Below are 8,731 nucleotides of genomic sequence, written 5' to 3'. Positions count from 1 at the left end.
AACCTTGCCAGAATTTTTTATGTCCTTTTTATTTTAGCCATTTGGATAGGTGTGTAGTGATATCCCATTGTAGTCTTAACTTGCATTTCTCTAATGGCTAATCATGTTGCACATCTTTTCATATCTTTATTTTGCATCTTGTATTTCTCTTGGGCGAAATGTCACTTTGTTTTTTGCCTATTATCTAATTGAGTTATTTGCTTTTTTTACTGTTGAGAGTTCTTTACATGTAAGTAGGTACTAGGCCTTCATTAGTTATGTGACTTGCAAATATTTTCCCCCAGTTTCTAGCTCATCTTTTCATTCTACTAAGAGGGTCTTTTGCAGATAAAACATTTTGTATTTTGATGAAATCCAATTCATAACATTTCCTTTTATGAATCATGCTTCCGATGTTCAGTCTAAGAACTTTTTGTACAACCCCAGACCTTGAAGATATTTCCTAAAAGTTGTATAGTTTTACATTTTACATGTTACTCTGTGATTCATTTTAAGGTAATTTTTATATAATGTGATACTTTTTTGCATATGGATGTCTAATTGCTCCAGCACCATTTGTTGAAAAGGCGACCTTTCCTTTATTGAATTGCTTTCACACCTTGGTTCAAAAATCGGTTGGGCATATTGCATGGAAGTATTTCTGGGCTCCTTATTCTGTTCCATTCATCTATATGTCTGTCCCTCTGCCAATATCACAGAGTCTTGGTTACTTTATATAATCAATCTTGAAATCGGGCAGAGAGATTCCTTTTATATCACTCTTCTTTTCAAAATTGTTTTTACTTGCCATACTTCCTTTGCTTTTCCATATACATTTTAGAGTAATCTTGTCTATCTCTAAAATAAATTTTTTGTTTTTTAAAAATAGGAATTGAGTTGAACTTGTTTTATCAAGTTGGAAGAATCAGCATCTTTACCATGTTGAATCTCCCACCTATTTTTTGTTTTTGTTTTTGAGTGATTTTTAAAATCCAAAACGTGTTTATTGGGATGTTCTCCTACTCATCTTGATTGGTGCTTCTGTTGGAAGGAGCACCTTCCGTGAGCTCACTCTTCCTCCTGTGCTCTGGCAGAGGGCAGTGGGGCATGTGTGCATGACTAAAAGCTGTGATGATTTTATAGCGTCTTGGGCATTTCACATCCATGTAGTAGCTATTCAGGCTCTGCGCCCAGTGCTTCTTCTTGTGTTTCCTCTCCTCCACTTCCGGAGATGAATGAAGATGATCCTTTGCAAGAGACATGTTCTTGTTGGGAGGCTGTCACCTCCAGAAAGGCTTCAGAGGTTTCAAATGGTATTGCACTTTAAAATTTTGGTATTTGTATGTTCATTGCTAGTATATAGAAATATAATTGATTTCTGTATGTTTACCTTGTAGCCTGTAACCTTGCTGAACTCACTTTTTCATTCTAGTAGTATATTTGTAGATTTCTTGGAAGTTCAATAAAGACAGTTATGTCATATGAAAATATGGATAGTTTTATTTCTCCCTTTGCAATCTGTATACTTTTTGTTTCCTTTTCTTGCCAATTGCACTGGCTAGAATTCCCAACACTCTGTTGAATGAGAATGGTGAGGGTGGAAATTCTTGCCATGTTCCCAATCTTAGGGGGAAAACATTCAGTGTTTCACAAGTAAGTATAATGTCAGCTGTAGGGTTTTTTTTAGATGCTTTATATCTAGTTGAGGGAGTTCCCTCTATTCTTGGTTTTCTGAGTGTTTTATCATGAATGAGTGTTGAATTATGTAGCCTTATTATCCTATATATAAACATTATTAACTTAGATTAACTTTGATTATAGTTGCATTTTCTACTGGTTCTCTGCTCCTATTTGAGCTTTATTCTTTCCATTTAATGCTTACATACAGCCTGTTTTTGACTTTTTTACTGAAGTATGGTTGATGTACAATATTGTATTTTTCAAGTATACAACATAGTGATTCAACAATTGCATACATTATTAAATCCTCACCCCAAGTAGTGTAGTTACTACCTATCAACATAGAAAGACATTGACAGAATTATTGGGCATATGCTCAATGCTGTACTTTTATCCCCATGAATACTTTATTTTATGATTGACATTTTGTGCCTCTTTATCTCCTTTGTGTATTTTACCCACACACCCTAACCCCTCATGATAATCACCAGTTACTTTTCAGTATCTATGAATCCTTTGCTGTCTTGTTCATTTTGTTTTGTTTTTAGATTTTACATATAAGTGAAATTATATGCTATTTGTTTGGCTTATGCCTGGCTTATTTCACTTAGCAATATATCCCTCCAAGTTGTTGCAAATGCAGGATTTCCTGTATATACATTTTTTATCCATTCATCTATTAATGGACACTTTGGTTCCTTCCATGCATTGCCTATTGTAAATAATGCAGCAATAAGCAGAGAGTAGTATATGTATCTTTTCAAATCAGATATTTTGTTTTCTTTGGTTAAATTCCTAGAAATGAATTTACTGGATCATATGGTTTTTCTATTTTTAGTTTTTTGAGGAACCTCCATACTACTTTCCTTAGTGCCGCAGCAATTTACATTCCCACCACCAGTGTATGGGTTTTCTTTTTCTCCACATCCTCGCCAGCACTTACTATTTTTTGTCTTTTGGATAGTGGCCATTCTGATCAGTGTGAAGTGATATCTCATTGTGCTTTTGATTCACATTTCTCTGATGATTAGTGATGTGGAGCATCTTTTTATGTGCCTGTTGGCCATCTGTATTTCTTCTTTGGAAAAATATCTGTTCAGGTTCTTTGCCTATTTCTTTTATTGAAATATAATTGATATATAATCTAATATTTGTTTCAAGTATACACCACATGGTTTAACAGTTACCCATATCATTAAATCCTTACCCCCACTAATGCAGTTACTACTATCTGTCAACATAAAGATGTTTAAGAATCATTGGCTATATTCTCCATGTGATACTACTATCCCCATGACCAACTTATATTATGATTGAGAATTTTTGTGCCCCTTTATCCTCATCACCCTCCCCACCCACCCAACCCTCCCCCATGGTAACCATTAGTCACTTCTCACTGTCTGTAAGTCTTCTGCTGTTTTGTTCATTCTGTTTGCTTTATATTTCACAAATAAATGAAATCATATGGTGTTTATCTTTCTCTTCCTGGCTTATCTCACTGAATGTAATACCTTCTAGGTCTATCCATGTTGTTGCAAATGACATGATCTCATTTTTTATGGCTGAACATTATTCCATTGTGTACATGTACCACCTCTTCTTTATCCACCTGTCTATTGATGGACACTTAGGTTGCTTCCATACCTTGGCTATTATAAATGATGCAGTGATAAATATAGTGGTGCATATATCTTTTTGAATCAGGGATTTTGTTTTCTTCAGGCAAACTCCTAGAAGTGGAATTACTGAGCCATAGGGTATTTCTTTTTTTATTCTTTTTGAGGAAACTCCATACTGCTTTCCACAGCAGCTAGACCAATTTACATTCCTACAAACAGTGTAGAGGGTTTCTTCTTTCTCCAGAACTTGACCAACACTTGTTATTTCTTATGTTTTAGATAGTGGCTATTTTATCTGGTGTGAAGTGATATGTCATTGTGGTTTTGATTGAATTCCCTGATGATTAGCGATGTGGAGCATCTTTCTATGTGCCTGTTGGCCATCTGTATTTCTACATTGGAGAAATATCTGATCAGGTCGTCTGCCCATTTTTTAATCCAGCTATTTGAGGCATAGTAGTTCTTTATATATTTTGGATGTTAACCTCTTATCAGATGAGTAATTTATGAATATATTCTCCCATACTGTAGGTTGCCTTTTTGTTCTGCTGATAGTGTCCTTTCCTGTAAAGAAGCTTTTTAGTTTGATATAGTCCCACTCACTCATTTTTTATTCTTTTTCCTTTGCTCAAGGAGCTGTGTCCAGGAAAAAATTACTCCTGCTTATGTTTGAGAGATTTTTGCCTATGTTTTCTTTGAAGAGTTTTATAGTTTCATGACTTACATTCAGGTCTTTGATCCATTTTGAGCTTACTTTTGTTTACAGAGTTAGATAGTAATCCAGTTTCATTCTCTTGCACATAACTGTCCTGTTCTCCTAACACCAGTTATTGAAGAGGCTGTCTTTTCCCCATTGTATGTTCATGGATCCTTTATCATAGATTAATTGACTGTGTATGTGTGGGTTTATATTTGGGCTCTCTATCTGTTCCATTGATCCATGGATCTATTCTTGTGCCAGTACCATATTGTTTTGATTACTATAGCTTTGAAGTATAGTTTGAAGTCAGAGTGTGTAATACACCAGCTTTGTTCTTTCTCAAGATTTCTTTGGCTATTTTGAGTCTTTTCTGGCTCCATATGAATTTTAGGATTCTTTGCTCTAGTTCATTGAAAAATGCCATTGGTGTTTTCATGGGGATTGCATTGAATCTGTAAATTGCTTTGGGAAAGATGGCTATTTTGATGATATTAATTTTTCCTATCTTGAGCATTGGATAGATTTCCATTTATTTGTGTCTTCTTTAATTTCTCTCATGAATGTCTTACAGTTTTCAGTGTAGGTCTTCCACCCTCCTGGTTAGGTTTAATCCTGGGCACTTTATTCTTTTGATGCAATTACAAATGGAATCTTTTCCCTGATTTTTCTTTCTGCTAGTTCATTGTTAGCATACAGAAATGTAACAGATTTCTGTATATTGATTTTGTATCCTGCGACTTTACTGAATCCAGTTATTAGGTCTAATAGTTTTTTGGTGGAGTCTTTAGGGTTTTCTATATATAGTACCATGTCATCTGCAACTAGTGACAGTTATACTTCTTTACCAATTTGGAAGTCTTTTATCTCTTTGTCTTTTTATCTGATTGTCATGACTAGGACTTCCAGCACTATGTTGAGTAGAAGTGGTGAGAGTAGACATCCTTGTCTTGTTCCTTATCTTCAAGGAAAAGCTTTCATTTTTTTGCCACTGAGTGTGGTGTTAGCTGTGGGGTTGTTGTATGTGACCTTTACTATATTGAAGTATGTACTCTCAATACCCATTTTGTTGAGAGTTTTTATTATGAATGAATGTTGAATTTTGCTTTTTCAACATCTATTGAGATGATTGTATGGTTTTTATCCATCCTTTTGTTAATGTGGTGTATCCCATTGATTAGTTTATAAATATTGTGCCATTCTTGCATCAATGAAATAAATCACACTTGATCATGATGGATGAGACTTTTGACGTATTTTTGAATTTTGTTTGCTAATGTTTTGTTGAGTATTTTTGCATCAATATTCATCAGGGATATTGACCTGTCATTTTCTTTTTTTGTGGTGTCCTTGCCTGGTTTTAGCATTAGAGTGATGCTTGCCTCATAGAATGAGTGTAAGTCCCTCCTCTACTACTTTTTGGAAAACTTAAGCAGAATGGGTATTAAGTCTTCACTGAATGTTGGATAAAATTCAGCAGTGAAGCCATGTGGTCCAGGCATTTTGTTCTTAGGTAGTGTGTTGATTACGAATTCAATTTCATTGTTGGTAATTGGTCTGTTCAGATTTCCTGTTTCTCCCTGGGTCAGCCTTGCTAGCGTGTATTTTTCTAGAAAGTTGTCCATTTCTTCTAGGATATGCAGTCTGTTAGCATATAATTTTTCATAGTATTCTCTAATAATTTTTTTTCTGTGGTATCTGTAGTGATTTTTCATTTTTCATTTCTGATTTTGTTTATGTGTGTAGACTCTCTTTTTTTCTTGAGAAGTCTGGCTAGGGGTTTATGTATTTTATTTTCTCAAAGAACCAGCTCCTACTTTCATTGATTACTTCCTATTGTTTTATTTTCCTCGATTTCATTGTTTTCTGCTCTAATCTTTATTATGTCCCTCCTTCTTCTGACTTTGGGCCTCAATTTTTCTTCTTTTTTAGTTCATTAATTGTGAGTTTAGACTGTTCATATGGGATTGTTGTTCTTTCCTGAGGTAGGCCTGTATTGCAATATACTTCCCGCTTAGCACGGCCTTCGCTGCATCCCACAGATTTTTGCATTGTTGAATTATTGTTGTTATTTGTCTCCATATATTGCTTATTCTCTGTTTTTATTTGGTCATTGATCCATTGGTTGTTTAGAAGCATGTTGTTAAACCTCCATGTGTTTGTGGACTTTTTCATTTTCTTTGCATAATTTATTTCTTGTTTCATACCTTTGTGGTCTGAGAAGGTGGTTGGTACAAGTTCAATCTTTTTGAACTTACTGGGCTCTTTTTGTTGCCTAGTATATGATGTATTCTTGAAAATGTTCCATGTGCACTTGAGAAGAATGTGCATCCTGCAGTTTTGGGTGTAGAGTTCTGTAGATGTGTGTTAGATCCATGTGTTCTAGGGTGTCATTCAGTGCCTCTGTGTCCTTACTTATTTTCTGTCTGGTTGATCTGTCATTTGAGTGGTGCATTAAAGTCTCCTAAAATGAGTGCATTGCATTCTATTTCCCCCTTTAATTCTGTTACTATTTGTTTCACATATGTAGGTGCTCCTGTGTTGGGTGCATAGATACTTATAATGGTTATATCCTTTTGTTGGACTGACCCCATTATCATTATGTCATGTCCTTCTTGGTCTCTTGTTACTTTCTTTGTTTGGAAGTCTATTTTGTCTGATACAGGTACTGCAACAAATGATTTTTTCTCCCTATTGTTTGCATGAAATATCTTTTTTCATCCCTTCACTTTTGGTCTGTGTATGTCTTTGGGTTTGAAGTGAGTCTCTTGTAGGCAGCATATAGATGGGTCTTGCTTTTTTTTTAAATTAATTAATTTATTTTGTTGTCATTAATCTACAATTACATGAAGAATATTATGCTTACTAGGGTCCCCCCTTCACCAAATCCCCCCCCCCCACAAACCCCATTACAGTCACTGTCCATCAGCATAGTAAGATGCTATAGAATCACTACTTGTCTTCTCTGTGTTGCACAGCCCTCCCCATGCCCCCCCACATTATACATGCTAACCATAATGTCTCCTTTCTTTTTCCCCACCCTTATCCCTCCCTTCTCTCACTTTCTCCCCAGTCCCTTTCCCTTTGGTAACTGTTAGTCCATTCTTAGGTTCTATGATTCTGCTGCTGTTTTGTTCCTTCAGTCTTTCTTTGTTCCTATAGTCTTTGAGTTTGAGGTGAGTCTCTTGTAAGCAGCATAGAGATGGGTCTTGCTTTTTTATCCATTCTATTATTCTGTGTCTTTTGATTGGTGCATTCAGTCCATTTACATTTAGGGTGATTATTGAAAGATATGTACTTATTGCCATTGCAGGCTTTAGATTCGTGGTTGCCAAAGGTTCATGGTTAGATTCTTTAGTATCTTACTGTCTAACTTAACTCACTTATTGAGCTATTTTAAACACTGTATGGTCATTCTTTATTTTTCTCCCTTCTTATTCCTCCTCCTCCATTCTTTATATGTTGGTTGTTTAATTCTGTGCTATTTTGTGCTTCCTTTAACTGCTTTTGTGGGTAGTTGATTTTATTTTTTGCCTTTAGTTAGTATTTGGTTGGTCTGCTTTCTTTGCTGTGATTTTATTTTCTCTGGTGACATCTATTTAGTCTTAGAAGTGCTCCCATCTGGAGCAGTCCCTCTAAAATACCCTGTAGAGGTGGTTTGTGGGAGGCAAAGTCCCTCAACTTTTGCTTGTCTGGGAATTGTTTAATCCCTCCTTCATATTTAAATGATAGTCGTGCTGGATACAGTATTCTTGGTTCAAGGCCCTTCTCTTTCATTGCATTAAATATATCATGCCATTCTCTTCTGGCCTGTAAGGTTTCTGTTGAGAAGTCTGATGATAGCCTGATGGGTTTTCCTTTGTAGGGGACCTTTTTCCTCTCTCTGGCTGCCTTTAAAACTCTGTCCTTGTCCTTGATCTTTGCCATTTTAATTATTATGTGTCTTGGTGCTGTCCTCCTTGGGTCCTTTCTGTTGGGAGTTCTGCACACTTCCATGGTCTGATCGATTATTTCCTCCCCCAGTTTGGGGAAGTTTTCAGCAATTATTTCTTCAAAAAATACTCTTTCTATTCCTTTTCCTCTCTCTTCTTCTTCTGGTACCCCTATAATGCGGATATTATTCCTTTTGGATTGGTCACACAGTTCTCTTAATATTGTTTCATTCCTGGAGATCCTTTTATCTCTCTCTGCGTCAGCTTCTATGCGTTCCTGTTCTCTGGTTTCTATGCCATCAATGGCCTCTTGCATCTTATCCATTTTGCTTATAAATCCTTCCAGAGTTTGTTTCACTTCTGTAATCTCCCTCCGGATGTCTATAATCTCCCTCCAGACTTCATCCCTTAGCTCTTGCATATTTCTCTGCAGTTCCATCACCATGGTTATGAGCTTTATTTTTAATTCTTTTTCAGGAAGACTGGTTAGGTCTATCTCCTTCTCAGGGTTTGCCTCTGTGATCTTGGTCTGTATCAATTTCTTCTGCCTTTTCATGGCAATAGATATATTTGTGGGGAGCTGGCGTGTGTGTTGGGTAAGAGAAAGTCCCTTCTTGCCAGTTTATGGCCTTTCTCTACTGGGAGAACAGCGGCCTGTAGCGGCTTGTGCTGGGCAGCTGTGTGCAGACAGGGCTTTGGATCTTGCCCGGCCACTATGGAGTTTATTTAGCTCCACAGTTGCTGTGGGCGTGACCTGCCTCAGGCTCCTGCTCCAATATGGCTGAGCTGCGTCAGAGCGGGAACAGGCGGGAGGCTGTTTATCA

This window comes from Manis javanica, chromosome 16 (genome assembly GCF_040802235.1).
Source record: "Manis javanica isolate MJ-LG chromosome 16, MJ_LKY, whole genome shotgun sequence".
Lineage (NCBI taxonomy): Eukaryota > Metazoa > Chordata > Mammalia > Pholidota > Manidae > Manis > Manis javanica.
This window is presented reverse-complemented; position numbering follows the sequence as displayed.